This window comes from Mus caroli, unplaced genomic scaffold (genome assembly GCF_978045245.1).
Source record: "Mus caroli unplaced genomic scaffold, Mus_caroli_1 scaffold_12, whole genome shotgun sequence".
Classification (NCBI taxonomy): Eukaryota; Metazoa; Chordata; class Mammalia; order Rodentia; family Muridae; genus Mus; species Mus caroli.
In genome coordinates, this window is record NW_028227267.1 from 27,405,680 (window position 1) to 27,421,545 (window position 15,866).

The window sequence follows — 15,866 nt, forward strand, 5'->3', positions numbered from 1 at the left end:
CTTCCCTTTTTACTTAATCACAAAATGAGAATATTATTAACCTAGATGAGTTAGTACCGTGTACCCCAGTATTACATATTCAATAAATAGGTGTCATTGCTATAATCATTAGTAGCAAAAATAATGTTGCAGACTTCTCTTTGTCTCATGATAACTATATGTACAATCATAATACAGCAGCAAATTACCTGGTTATATTTTATTTTAAAGACACGGTTTCTCGGTATAACCCTTGCTGTCCTGGAACTCATTTTGTAGACCAGGCTGGCCTTACACTTATAAAGATCCTATTTGTTTTCTGCCTCCTGAGTACTGTGATTTTAAAGGCTTATACCACCATACCCTTTGTAACCTTATTTTATAACTATACCAAGACTGATGTTTTTATCCTAACCTTTAAAAATAAAATACATGCTTTTTAAATTCCTAGAAATTTCATCTGAATCTTTAAAAACAGATTTTATTTATTATCATGTGGTACTTGAGTTAGGGAGTTAAGACTACTTTGGGGAAATCAATACTGTCTAATCACTGAGTCTGAGGATGGAACTTGGTTTGTCAGGTTTGAGAAGCAAGGCCTTTAACAGCTAAGTTATTTCACTGACATTCATTAGAAATTTCAGCATAAATTAAGACTATCTACTTGGGCTGGTGAGATGGCTCAGCAGTTAGCCATCTGGCTGCCTTTCCAGTACTCAGCTCAATTCCCAGCAACCACATGGTGGCTCACAACTATCTGTAAAGGGATCTGATTCCCTCTTCTGTATTGTAGATGTACATGCAGACAGGGGACCAACATTCAAAGAAATACATACATAAATAAAATATTTTTAAAGTTGAAAAAAACAACAACTACATTTGCAAATGTCACTCACATCAAGACAGAGCCTAAGGAGATGATAGTTCAGCCTGTAAGGTGTTTCCATGTGAGGACCCGAGGTTGATTCCCAGTAGGCCCATAAAAAGCATGTGCAGCTATGCATGTCTATAAAACCCAGTGCTGGGGAGGAAGAGACAGGAGTCTTGTGAGGACACTCTAACTAGATCGATCAGATCTCAAAAAAAAAAAAAAAAAAAGTGACAGAGGAATCAGTGGCAGACACATGCATGCATGCAGGCAGATATTTAAAACGCCACTTAATCAAAACAGTAAAATGATGCAGGAATTTAAAAGCTATCAAATTGGTAACTAACAATTGCATATACCCATACTGGCACAGTTTCTTCAAGAAAATAACATGAAATTAAAAGAATATATAAAGTATTTTTAAAAGAAAGATTTATCTATTACTTTTAATTTATTTTTATTTGTTTATTTGTTTTCAAGACAGGGTTTTTATGTATAGCCCTGGTAGTCATGGAACTCACTCTGTCCTCAAATTCACTGAGATCTGCTTGCCTCTTCCTCCCAAGAGCTGGGATAAAGGTGTGTGCCACCGCCACCACCCACTAAAGAAAGATTTACTCATGTATATGACTGTCTGTCTGGATGCATGCCTGTGTGTCTGATGCCCTGGGAGTAGACTATATAGGTGCCAGAAACTGAACCTAAGTCCTCTGAAAGAGTAGTATGTACTCCTAACTGTGGAGACAACTCTCCAACCCCAAGAATATCTTAAATTAAAAAAATATAAAAGTTCACAAACAAGAAGGTTTAACTAACAGTTCAATCATAACTAAAGAACAAATAGAAAAGAAAACCCTAAACGAAATAGGGAAAGTCTGAAGTCAGCTGAAAAAACAAGTCTGCAGTCATTCTTTCCTTTTCCTGTCAAGCTTCCCCCATACCCTTCATTTTTACTTAATACTAGAAAGGTGTGGGAATTTCCAGCAAGCTGGCCAGCTTCAAGTTCCATAAATCGGCAAAGAAAACCCCCCTTCCAAGGAAAGCCCCCCTTAGGCAGCTCCAGGCGCCGGGCCTGACTAGCTTTCTGAGAAGTACTATTCTGGCTGCAGACTTTCTGGCTCCACAGCCATTGTTTGCATGGCAGCTCTGCTCCTTATCCAGAGCCTGGATTAGCATAAGAATATCGTCTTTTCCTTTAACAAGCAACTCATCCATTTTCTTTCCCGAATTTCTAACTTCTTTCCCAGCAACCCTAACCCAATGTGCACATGTACAACTGCAGCAGCATTGGTCAGGGTTGTTCTAGTCATGATTATTTTTCTAACAGTAAAAAACCGAGCTCATCGAAATCTGGAGAAAATGTTTTGCTTCAAGAGCTGTGAGTATATCTGTAACAACACAAACCTGGTTTAGCATCTAAGGAAAAGAAAACCCTTCAGTTTGAATATGAAGCTGCTGGCAGCTTCTCTGAGACAGAAGACAAACCAGACCCTCAGAAATACTGACCGTTCAAGCAATCTTGTTTGAAGCCTCAATTACTTAGAACTTTTTGGTGAGGAGGCAGTAAACTGCCCGTTGTGGTGGCATATGCCAGTAAGATTTGCTGAATGAGGCAGAGGCAAGAGCATCATGAGTTCCAGGTCAGCCTGGGCAGTGATTGCGCACACCTTTGACCCCAGCTCTCAGGAGGTGGAGGCTGAGGCACACATATCTCAGTGAGCTTGAGACCAGCCTGGTCTACAGAGTAAGTTCCAGAACAGCCAGGGCTACACAGAGAAAAACCCAGGGGGGGGCGCAGCAAATTCCAGTCACCGAAGGTTTTTCTGTGACAATCAAGGACAGTCCCAATGAGATGAGAATTAAGAAAGGCAACTATAGCACCCTAGGTTAGTTAATATACAATGAGTGGTTTAGAGGTTGCTGTTCCGTCCACGTCCAGACCCCACGTGTTCACAACTACCTCTAACTTCACTTCCAGGGACTGAACATTCTCTTCTGGCATTCACAGATACCCCCAAATATACGCATGTGAGTGTGCATACATGTACAGATAGATGGACACACAGACACACACCCCCCTTTAATAGAAATAGTAAAAATCTTCATAGAACACAGACCAAAAACCAAACCAAACCAAAAAAAAACAACTCCAGGCTAACAAAAGAAGCAGTTATGCCACTTGCAGGAAAATGAATGTAACTGGCACTCGTCTTATTGCAAGAATTAAGCCAGAGAGAAAATGATTCTTAAGATGATCTAAATAGTATGCAAAGTGATTTAACAATTTTATCAACAACTATATAATTTACTACTCTTGATATTTCCTTTTTAAAAAAGACTTATTTATTTATTTAATGTATGTGAGTGCACTGTAGCTGTACAGATGGTTGTGAGCATTCATGCAGTTGTTGGGAATTGAATTTTAGAACCTCTGCTCACACTGTCAACCCCACTTGCTCCAGCCAAAGATTTATTTATTATTATACATAAGTATACTGTGGCTGTTTTCTGACAAACCAGAGAGGGCGTCAGATCTCATTACGGGTGGTTGTGAGCCACCATGTAGTTGCTGGGATTTGAACTTAGGACCTTCGGAAGAGCAGTCAGTGCTCTTACCTGCTGAGCCATCTCGCCAGCCCGATATTTCCTTTTTGAAATTTACTAGACCTGTGGTCTTTCCCATCCTAGCCAACAGTGCCACTTCACTTCTTTTTCTTCAGACTTAATATGCCAGTCATGCACATGTACTCTCCCTGTGATGGCTTGGCCACCATAGTCTCCTGTGTCTGAATGCCTGGCCCACACAGAGTGAGACTCTATCAGAGGTGCGGCCTGCTGGATTAGATGTGGCTTTGTTGGAGGAAGTGTGTCACTGAGGAGGCGAGCTCTGAGGTCTCATGTGCTCACACTAGGCCTAGTGTGGCAGCTTCTTTATCCTTCCTGCCTGTGGATGGAGATGTAGAACTCCTTTCTGCTGACATGTTGCCATGCTCCCTGCCATGATGATAACAGACTAAGCCTCTGAAACTGTAAGCTAGCCCCAATTAAGTGTTCTCTTTTGTAAGAGTTGCTGTGGTCATGGTGTCTCTTCACAGCAATAGAAACCCAAAGACATCCCCTCATTCTCCTGCCATCAAATCAATCGTTTCTACCTTCAGTTTGTATCCTGAGCCTACACACTTCTCACTAACCCCCTTGTTCTCTAACTTAAGACACTAGCAACCTTTCCTTGGATGATTGGAACCGTCTTCTAAATGGTCTACAAATACACCACACAGTCACCACACAGGCAGAGCAATCCTAATTATGGTGGGGTAAAACACACCTCTGTTTAAAGACCTCCAGTGGTAGCCTGGTTCCCCAGAGTAAAAGCTTAAGTCTACAGATGTCCACCAGACTCCAGTTCCTCTTCTACTTCAGCTGCACTGACCCACGGCTCTTCCTTAAACAAGACACAAAAGCCTTTGCTCTAAGCCTGGCACATGTACAGGACTGCCACCTGCATCCTTTCCCCAGGATATAAGAAAAGATGTATTGCTACTTGGTCCCTGAGCTAATTGAAAAACAAAACAACAACAACAAAACACTTGTCTTACTCAGTGATCCTACCTTATCCTATTCAAACTGTAATGGCACTGCTACTTGAAAGCTTTCCTGTTATCCCCCAGCCAGGCTTGTTTTCTTTAGCACTTGGCATACTTTGATATTTCATCCTCTTGTTTTTATTTTAAGATATGATACTACTCTATAGTCCAAGCTGGCTTAGAACTCACTTAAGAAGGTCAGGCTAGTTTCAAATTCATAGTGAACCTTCTGCCTGTAAATATAACATCCTCTAACTAACAATACTGTTCACAGCAAATGATGGCCTGGTTTTTAACCATGCCACAGACTTATACAAAGCTAAATGACATAGTTCAATTAACTATGAAAATGCACAGACACATACAAACACAAACACACACACACCACTCCTTTGGTACAAACCTCTTTTACTCAAGGATTGGGCTATATCCCACCTGTAACCTTCATTACAAATGATTCTATACTATCTGTCCCAGAAAATGGCAACCATGTCTTTGTTTCACAAACTTGTTTATAACCATCTTGCAACTCTACCTTTGTTTCAAAAGGCTGTTATGACTACCTGTTATTAAGACTACCTTGTTCCAACCACTTGCAATCTACGCCTTTGTTGCTGGAGGTCTTTATGACTAACTTGGTACACTTATGTTCTGCTCCTGTAAGCTGGCCTATTTTGCCTACCAAACCCCCTATTTGAAAGCCCCCTACTTCTAAAATCCTTGTCTTCATGTCCAATGTTAACCTTTTGAATCTCGCCATAGGGGGAAGCAGCCCGTCCACGTACATGAATTAAAAAGCTTGTTTTAATTAATTTGGTAACGGTGACTTGGGTCAGTGGTCTTTCTCTTCACATCTTTGTGATTGATTACATACCCTCTGAAAAGTCCCCAAAATTCCAAATGTCACATAATCACAGAGACTATCTGCAGCTGGGGAAAAAAAAATCACACCTCTGTTAGAGCACAAGGCAAATCACAGCCGCTGTGGACAGTCTGAAGCAGCCATGTACCCCACACCTGGGATTAAAACGAAAACACATTCCCATATTTATGTGTTTAAAATTGTCACTACACGGGTACATATTTTAAAAACCACAGCCTTCAAAAGGAAAGTTGTGATCTAAATTAATTAAAGGTTAGGAAGGCTACAATGGGTGTAAGTAAACTTTGTATTAGCCACCTTGCTAGTCAAAGCTAGTGCGACCATCTCAGAAATGCAGCCTCTCATACTGTGCCACAGAGCTACTGAAGACCACGTCCTATGTCTTCTTCCCTCTCTTTCTTGTGATGGCTGTGAACAGTCTCACTATTGCCCTGATTGGCCTGGATCTCACTATACAGATCAGTCTGGCCTTGAAATCACAGGTATCTGCCTGCCTCTGCCTCCAGAGTGCTGGGATTAAAGTGTGCCAGGACACCTGGCTTCAAAATAACTTTCATGATAATGTCCATAAGCTGTTCAAAAAGAAATCCACCAAGAATATATGGCTACAAAACTGTGGATAGTAGCAACTAAAAAATACGGCTACTATTACTGTTTGATTTAATGGCAACGTTGACAAGTAGGTGTAAAAGTGGATACAAGGTACAGAAATTGCTAGTAGATCATCAAAATTCTAATGCTTAGCAACAAAGCACAGGAGCTGGGCCTTCAAAGCCCAAAACATGAAATAAAATGAAGTCTAGGAGCTAGTATGAGATGTCTTTAAAACTCTGATGACAGATAATGGAATGCTATAATGCCTGAATAAAAAGACAGAATAAACAGAATTGCAACCTATGAATCAGAAACAAAAGCATAACAGGGTAAGACCCATCAAACTACAAACCACCATAGTAGCAATTATGATTTTCTTACATACAAGGGGATAAGAAGAATAAGAATAGGTAGGAATTAACGCATGAAGTTTCTCACATGGTAAAGAGGTCTGAACTTTACTCAGCAGACAGCAAGAAATCACTCCAAGCTTTTAAGCAAAAGAGTTTGCCATGGTTTACAAAGATCATTACTGAAATATTGTGAAGATAAAGGGGGGAGGGGTGAAGGAGAGAATCTGAAGTGTTATTGTAACACATTAAAAACCAGACTGAGCAGGCTGACAGAAGATGGAAACAAAGAATGGAGGGAACTACTATGCTGAGGACACAGCAACCTCTAGATGTGCAACTAGAGAAGCTGATGCTAGAGACGGGAAATCATCAAGAGCCATGGACAGATGAAGCCTTAAAAAAACAATAATGAGGGTCTCATATAATCTAGGTTCACCTTAAATTGGCTACAGTTGAGGCTGGCCTTGAACTTTTGAACGTTCTCCCTACCTCCCACTTGCTGGGATCACAAATGTGTACTGCTCTACTCAACTGTAAGCTTTTAAGAACAAATAAAAAGCCAGGTGTTGGTGGCACATACTCAGGACACAGAGGTCACTGCAAGTAACAGGCTAGCCAGAGCTTCGTAGTTGAGAGCCTGTGAAAAACAAAACAAAACAGCCCACAAATAAGAAGCTCTAAACAGGCTAACTGAATGAACAAATATGTATACTTATTATTCAAGACCCTAGGGATGATGGAAGTTATAGTGTGAATACGAGGTGCTCACCACAGGCTGGTCTATCACAGGCTTATCTGGGCAGTACTATGAGAGGAGGTTCTAGGTGTAAAGGTGGAGTGAAGGTCATAGTTTGGCCTCAGACCCTTCTTCGTTCTCTGTTCCTATCCATCAAAAGAATCTCTTCCACCACACACTCCCACACCATCATGCGTTTCCTCGTCATAGCCAAGGACTATGGACTGAAATCTCTGAAACCATGACTATGAATAAAGTCCTCCTCCCTTTTTGTGAGACACATGGGCAAAGCAATGAATGACTAACAAAGATGTTAAAAGTATACACACACACACACAGACATATGCACATATATACATGAAAATATATGAGAAAACAAGAATGGTTATCAAAGGAAGTCAGCATATTAAAATTTATTAAATATATAATCAGAAAAGTGGCATTCATCTATAAAATCAAAGGTTAGTACTTTGAAAAGACATGAAACATACACATACACACATACACACACAAAGTTGTACCATGTAAAAATAATGTCACAAGTAAATAATATTAAGAATGAAGAGTCCTCTCGTTCTTTTCTTGCTCTTCCCTTCTTGTTCCTGCTCTGTCCCCTCGCCCATTCCCCATTCCTTTCCCCCTCTCTCTAAGCTCACAGCCAGCCTCTACTCCTCTACTTCACTACTCTCCCTCTCTCTCTGCATTTCTCTGCCTCTACTACCTTCCTAACTTCCCTCCCCATGCCCTTAATAAAGTCTATTCTATACTAAAAAATAAAAATAAAAAAATGAAGAGTCCTAGCAGTAATTGTATTAGTAATATTCAATAATAATAAAATCAATACTAGTGTCAACATTAAGAGTTCCAACTGCTGGGAAGGTAGCTCAGTGGTACGGTAATTGCTTAGCAGGCACAAATTCAATGCCTAGCACTGCTCCTAGTACCATAGGAAAGCCCCCGCTAAAGGAAGCTCTACTGGGTCAGTGATATTGCTTGGTAGATAAAGGCACTTGCTGTCAAGCCTGATAACCTGAGTACAATCCCTAGAACAAACATGGTGGAGGGAGAAAACTGCCTGGTACAAGATATCCTCTGACCACATATGCACCATGGCATATATATAAACAAATAAATAAATAAATAAATAAATAAATAAATAAATCAGTTTAATAAAAGAACTGTTCTACATCCTTCACTTTATCCTCATGCTTTGTAAGTAGGTATTCTCATTATGCATACTTTTATAAGAATAAATTTGAATATCAAGAAGTTAGACTGAAGGGATGGCTCAGTGGTTATGAGAGAATAGCAAGCTTGCTATTCTTCCAGAGGATCTGAGTTCAGTTCCCAGTACACTCACTAGGTGGCTCACAATCACTTGTAATTCCATTTCCAGGGATTCCAACACCATGTTCTATCTTCTGTAGGAACTCATACAAGTAGATATTAAAAGTAACTCAAGATGGTAGGGAATACATAAACAGACCAATAAATTGACTACAAAAGATGGGACACTAGACAGGTGAAAGGGAACTTAGGGAGAAGAACAATGGAGTTGGTCGTGAAAGACTTTCATGTATGTTGCTTACAGTTTTGTGTCTCTTGTGTAATCTCTTTAAAATGAAAGAAATGGTTTCTGAATCACCTAGATTAGAAATTACCTTATTAACAGTTACAACTATATGGTAGTACACAAGTCATCCAAATGAAGGACAAAGTTATCACTAAAGCCTATGTCACTGAAGACTATCAAAAGACTGTTAACACTGTGGTTTAGCTGAATATCCCCTGCCGGTACAGGAGTAAGGCCTGGGGTGCAGGGAAGCACAACTGTGAGACAGTGCAATCAGGTCAGTGAGGGTGTGCTTCTGCAAAGGACACTGGAGCCAGCCTTCCTCTGGAACTGGGTGCTTGGGAGGTTAGTGATCTGCTGTGCCTCGGACTCCTGCCATGATGTGCTGCATTGCTAGAGGTCCAAAGCAACAAGGCCACTCAGAATTCTAAGCCAAAATAAATCTTTCCTCTTTATAAGTTAATTACCGCAGATGCCTCATGACACTAAGGGAAGCTGACTAACACAGACAAAACTGGATCTCAAGGCAGTTCTTAATAGGTTACCACCTATTTGTAACACAAAAATATATTAAAATTATTAATTTGTAAGGAAGGTGATTCAAGGAGCTGAATAGTTAACACAAAGCTCTGGTGTTACGAGGACACTAAAGGACCACAAGTGAAGATTTTTGTGGACACAGTACACACAGTCTGCCTTCAGTGATAAAGAAAGCATTTTTTAATGACTTAATTTTCTTTAATCTTTTCCTTACCTCAGAGATGTGGCTAGATAAAACTGTAGTTCCAATTTCTCCAAACAGCTTTGACCTATGCTTCCATCTCATGAATTCCAAGACAGTATCAAAGCGATGCATATTTTCATAAATCTGCTTTAAAAAAAAAAACTTATTTAAGAAAAAGCTTTTAATGTCAGAATAAAATGTGTAAAAGAGCACTAAAATTTTTTCATAGGTAAAATTATTCATTTTCAAAGTAAAGTCAATGAACAATTACTAGCCAAAGAAGATACAGTACTTTGGGAAATGACACAGTGCGATCTTCGAGGCAATTAGCTACAAATGTTTATGTTAAACTTAGGTTTTAATGAACAATACCAATTAAAAACAAATCAACTAAAAGAACACGAAACAATTTTCTTGCAATCTCACTTTTCCCTTTCTTGTAGACTGCCTGAAATTTTTTATTTGTTTAATACGGAGGGGGTCCATACACACTAACACTGTCCTTAAAGACCCTACTGCTTCAAGGGACATTTACAAAAATGCAAGGTGGCAAACAATAACAATTTTTAATTTATTTTAAAATATACATGCTCACTTACACTATGGACTCCAGGGCTGTCCTGGGACTCATCATCATCCCCCTGCCTAGCGTAAAGATTTAAAACAATTTCATTGAATTTTTTTTAAATTAAAACTTCAAAGAGGAAAAGTACTATGTTTCATACAGAAGGAAAATTTCAAAAGCAATATGAATATAACTATATCCTATCACAAGGTCAATCCTTTTGTCTTCAGACCATTCAATATGACATATGCTGAGGTCTGACAGTCTTGGCAATAATAACTAAATTCACATCACCTGGGGCAACTCAAGACCAGTCCAACATAGAAGACAGCAATCGTCTTTAAGAGTCCACTCAGCAGATGGGCTGCCACAGCGAAATCTTTCATTGTCCAAGAAATGAGCAGACCCTGACAGCTATTAGTAACACTGTCTGCACTTAGGAGCCTTCTTGGGTCCTCTCAATGCTATCATTATCCACAACATAACCAGGCCCCAGCAGTTTTCAAATCTACTCTTAGAATGTCACTAAGAAATGAAGGAAGAGCCGGGCGTGGTGGCGCACGCCTTTAATCCCAGCACTCGGGAGGCAGAGGCAGGCGGATTTCTGAGTTCGAGGCCAGCCTGGTCTACAAAGTGAGTGCCAGGACAGCCAGGGCTACACAGAGAAACCCTGTCTCGAAAAAACCAAAAAAAAAAAAAAAAAAAAAGAAATGAAGGAAGAGAAAAATAGATTTGAAGGGTTGTTTTTATTTTTTTAATCCAAAATCTTTATATCTTAGAAAAATTTCCCCTAAGTCGATTAAATAAATAAACCACACACACACACACACACACACACACACACGTGTATATATAATACTTGAGAAACAGCACAAAGTTTACTCTAAAATCATTTAGGGGGTTGGAGGGCCTTTGAGTCCACTCCAAACAGAAGTGAGATAATCACTGTTACATTAACCTACATAAAAGTAAAAAGAGGCCATTGATGTACCTTTATTTAAACACTTTACCAGATAATTGCAATGGATTAAATGACGAATAACACGCAAACCATTGCTTATTACAACACTAATTATTATAACATTTCTTCACAGCTAAGAAAGATTTGAGTTTTAGGCTAAATTTAAAATTAATTTTTTAAAAGAGAAGAAACACATTATCCACCCCCAATGTCCAAATATACCATAATTCAAAGTCAAAATTATTTAGTCTCCTGTTATACTCTCATAGGTGAATAACAGAAAAATAATTTCAGAAGCAAAAATTTAAAAAGTTAATCTTGGAGGCTGGAGAGATGGCTCACAGGTAAGAGCACTGACTTCTCTTCCAGAACCTGGGTTCAGTTCCCAGCACCCACATGGCGGTTCACTACCATCTGTAACTCCAGTTCCAGGGGATTTGACCTCTCCTTCTGACCTCAGGCACCAAGAATTCATGTGATGCACAGTCATACATACAAGCAAAACACTCACTAAAATAAATCTTAACAAACAAACCTAATCTTACAGCCTACTGAGAAAATCTTTCTGTCCCTCAGAAGTAAAAAAAGACAGTGAGATTTGCTTCACAGTACAGGTCTGCAGATCAGTTTTTACAGTATACGAGAAATCCAAACACTGCAGAAGGACCTCTATAAATACAAGCACAGATACAGGACTTACATACGCAAAATGGTCCAAATCACTTAACTTACTAGGTCACTGTTAGCACTGTAAATATGTGTTCACAAGTTTTTGGCTTTTTTTTCTTTTCTTTTTTTTTTTAATAGCTTTTTATTGACTTAAGAGTTTCACATCATGCATCTCTCCATTCCCTCATATCCACCCTTACAAACCCTTCCCCAATAAAAAACACACAAACAAAACAGAAAACATCTCCTGGAAGCTGTAGTGTGTCCCACAATATACCCCCCTCCCTGTCCACACATCCTTCCTCACTCGTGAATGTTCACGTGTTCAAGTTTAACCTTGTGTTCAAAAAGGGAACTTATAAAAAAAAAAAATCAAACACTGGGATTGGTAAAATGGCTCAGCAAGCAGGTGCTTGCTTGCCAAGCCTAGAAACCTGAGTTCAATCCGCAGAACCCACATATCAGAAAGAGAAAATTGACTCCTGCAAGTTTCCCTCTAACCTCCACACTTGTGGCACATGCCCATGCACACAACAAAAACATACAAAAATGAACTGAAATTAACAACAACAAGACAAACACCAAACAAATGTAATTTTTTAACCAAAGATTTTGGGCTAAAATTTTCAAGCATGTTAAAATAGAGAAACTTAAAGTAATTTTAAGTTTCTGCTTAGATGGATTTATGCTGTACTGTATAAAACAAACCTTAATACAAGAATTACTAGTAACATTTAGACACTTAGGGTCAATAACAATTGTATTATGCATACTAGTGTTTATTCTTGAGTTTCTGTAGGGGTAATGGATTTCCATTGGTTTATTTTTGTGGTACTGGGAATTGAATCCAGGACCTGGCACATGCTTAGCAAATACTCTTCCCCCGACTCTGGCCCTGCTCACTCCGGCCATATTGATTTCATATATGTGGGTACACTGTCACTGTCTTCAGACACAGGAGAAGAGGGCATCAGATCCCATTACAGATGGTTGTGAGCCACCATGTGGTTGCTGGGAATTGAACTCAGGACCTCTGGAAGAGCAGTTGGTGCTCTTAACCACTGAGCCATCTCTCCAGCCCCAGCAAATACTCTTATTACTACTATAAACACACCCAGGCACTAGTGGTGGTTAAACTACACTGATAACTTAAGATTTAAAACACCTACTTTACAAGAGATCTTTTTAAGAAGGGAAAGAGCAAGATACAAACTTGGAGAATATATTTACAAAGTACACAAGTAAGAAAGACTCATCAAGAATATATGAAGTCACATCAAAGCTCAACAACGGGGGTTGGGGGAAGTGCAGTTCAGTGGTAGAGTGCTTGTAGAACCAACATGGCTCTAGGTTCAACATCTAGCACTGGAAAAACCAACCAAATTCAACAGTGGAAAGAAAAAACATTCATTAAGAAAATAGTTTTTGTAAGTGACAAAATTCTTACTAAGAGGTCATATGAATGGCAAATAAGTAAATAAAAGACTACTAGTTATAAGAAATACAAATTAATATAGAGATATCACTACACACCTATAAGGACAGATAAATTCACACAGTGGCTAAATACTGGCAAAATGTGAAAAAATGGATTTTCTCAAATATAGTTGATGAACATGCAAAATAGCACCCCCATTTTGGACAAGAGCTTGGCATTTTTTTTTCATTTTAATTTATTTTACGTGTATGAGTGTTCTGTTTGCATGTATGCACCATGTACCTGCCTGATATACATAAAGGCTAGGAGAGAGTGTTGGATTTCTTAGAACTGGAGTTCTAGACAGTGGTGAGCTGCCATGTGGTTACTCCTGGGACTTGAACTTTAGTCCTCAGCAAGAGCAACAAGTGCTCTTAAATATTCTTCAACCCCACCCCCAGCTGTCTCTCCTGCCTAGCAATTTCTTCTAAAACTAAACTGACATGTCTATCAGGCCATGACGGGACACTCCTATATTTCTAGTAACCAGAAAGCTGTGGTAAGAGGACGATGTGTTCCACATCAGTCTAGACTACATAGGAAGAGCCTGTCTCTCCCATCCACGGCTTCCTAAAACACCCTAAGTAACACCCACCCAAGCACATGTAATCCTAAACATGACAAAGGCTCTCTGCTTGACCAAATTTCTCTAAATTTTCTTTCATGCAGACCTGTTTGCCTTCACATAAAATCCAGTCTTAAATTAAGCCAACTTAGCAGGACCTTCCATTACCTCATATCTGATCAAGTCCCTCTCTCCTCTCTATTCTTTCAAGTGATGCTTTATCACCCTGACTCTGGCCTGACTTCAGCAAAAATCCTGTTATGCAGATTTAGCAAAATATCTGTTTAGCCTGTGAGTTTCTTCTTAGTCATTTTCCATTCATAAACCCCCATACCCTGCTGACTTGCTCTAGACACCCACTAGGCCCATGCTGCATTTGAAGATAAATTCAATCCCTCACCTCTATTGTAAAGCAAGCCTCTGAAGCAGTGCTGTTGCAGCAATGGTCCTCACGAGTCTTCTCTGGGAAATTAGAGGCATGGTTCTGCAGTTAAAGAGTGCTCACTACTTTCCCAGAAGACCAGAGTTTGGATTGCAACATCCACCTCAGGGAGTTCACAACCATGTCTAGTTCCAGGTCCAGGGGAACCCACACTCTCTCTCTTCCATCCTCCATGGGCACTGCACACATATGCCATACCTTCACACAGACATATAAAGATACATTTTTTGAGACAGGGTCTCACTATGCAGCTCTGGCTGTTCTGGAACTTACTATGTAGACCAGGATGGCCTCTTACACACCAAGTTCCACTTGCTCCTGCCTCATAAATGCTGGTATTAAAGGTGTACACTACACCCAGCTTTTTTTTTTTTTTTTTAAATTACAAAGAAAACATTCAAGGGAACTTCAGTGCCACAATGGCTTCTGCTTTCTAGTGGAATAAGGAGCCCTTGTAGCACAAAACTAAAGAAACCTGCAGCAACTCCTGTGCCAACTTTGAGTCTTCTGTCTTCACTAAGGATAGCTCCGTGCCCTTCTGCTCTCGCCCCTCCTCTACCTACTCCTGATGAATGCCAGCTGCACTAGGGGAAACTTGCAGCAGAGCCAGTCCCACAAAACCACCTCTCCGCTTCAATTTACCCTGCAACCCTAATTTTTCTATATAAGTTAGCATACTTGATAATCATCTTTCCTTTCCCATTAAACAGAGTCAGTAGAGAAATACATACCACCCTTTTTCTGTAAAGAGTTTAAGAAATTATCAATGGTATTTATTATTAGCTAAGATGTAAATGCACCATCAAACAAGATTCTATGAATAGAGCTACAAGACAGTAAAATTTCTACTATCCAAAAAAAAAATCACTAGAAAGTAATTCTAGACTACTAAGTGCAACATCCACTGCTGGACGTTCCTAATCATAAAGAAACTTGTAATTAGTACTGTAATTAAATTTATGAAAAGTACCAATGCTGAAAATACCAAAAGACTACAATAAAATGAGGTCACCAGGAATGAGTTCTAAAGCCCCAAGAGTGCATCTGCAGTTATGGATGGTTATGAATAGTTATGTGGGTTTTGGGAATCAAACCAAGGTCATCTGGAAGAGTAGAGCGTACCCTTAACCACAAAGCCGTATCTTTAACCCCAAAATATTCCTTATAAATTGATTAAAAATTTAAATTGCTCTTAAAATATTAAAGATTATGCCTATGCTTCTGTTGTATTACTATGTCTTCCTAATTAGAATATTGATCCTGCAGAGAGAAGGGAAATTCATAAGACTTAGGAAGCTTACAAAACTTACAAGACTTACGAAGCTCCTCACCAAGAGTTTCATAATAAGCAGTAAGAAACTGTTCCCAGAGAACTGCAGTGATGTAGCTCTTCTGTTAAGTCTTGGCCATGTTCCTGAGTAACCCCAATAGGCTCACTGGTTCACCAAACTTGGGTGGCACTCTTTCTTTCATTTGTGGCATGCTCCCTATCTGGAATGAAGTAATGTTCTATTCACTTTGCGGGGGGGGGGGGGGGGGGGAGATGGATCACACAACTATGTGTAATAAGCAATCACGAGGCAAGGGCATCGGAGATGGGGGTCAGTTTGTTTATTTTACACTTAACATACAAAGATTTTACTTGATATTGAGGGATGAGATATAACTATACCAACGCATTAAAACCCACCCTCCCTCTGTTCTCTCCTTTGGGTTTCTTTTTAAACAGGACCTCACTTTGAACCTGAACTTTTAAGTGAAGTTGCCCAGGATAATAAACTTATCCCCTGGCATCATACTCTAAAATGCCAGGATTACAGCTGTGTGCCACCAAGCCAAGTGCAATTATTTCTAAATGTCCTATTCAGAGAACAGAAGAATTCAAACTTCCTC

General features: G+C 39.5%; 1 protein-coding gene across 5 annotated transcripts in view; it reads right to left on the reverse strand.

Moving 5' to 3' along the window:
• Bmpr1a (bone morphogenetic protein receptor type 1A) overlaps positions 1-15,866 on the reverse strand; it is a 90,424-nt gene that overhangs the window by 38,238 nt on the left and 36,320 nt on the right. For 2 of the 5 annotated variants that reach the window (XM_029468796.2, XM_021181625.3), the window contains exon 2: positions 9,325-9,438. The exons of 1 other annotated variant lie outside the window; for it this stretch is intronic. The gene's annotated coding sequence lies outside the window, so the exon portion shown is untranslated. Of the gene's footprint in view, positions 1-9,324; positions 9,442-15,866 lie in introns of all 5 variants that reach the window. 2 more of the 5 variants (XM_085828548.1, XM_029468794.2) reach the window with 1 other exon arrangement.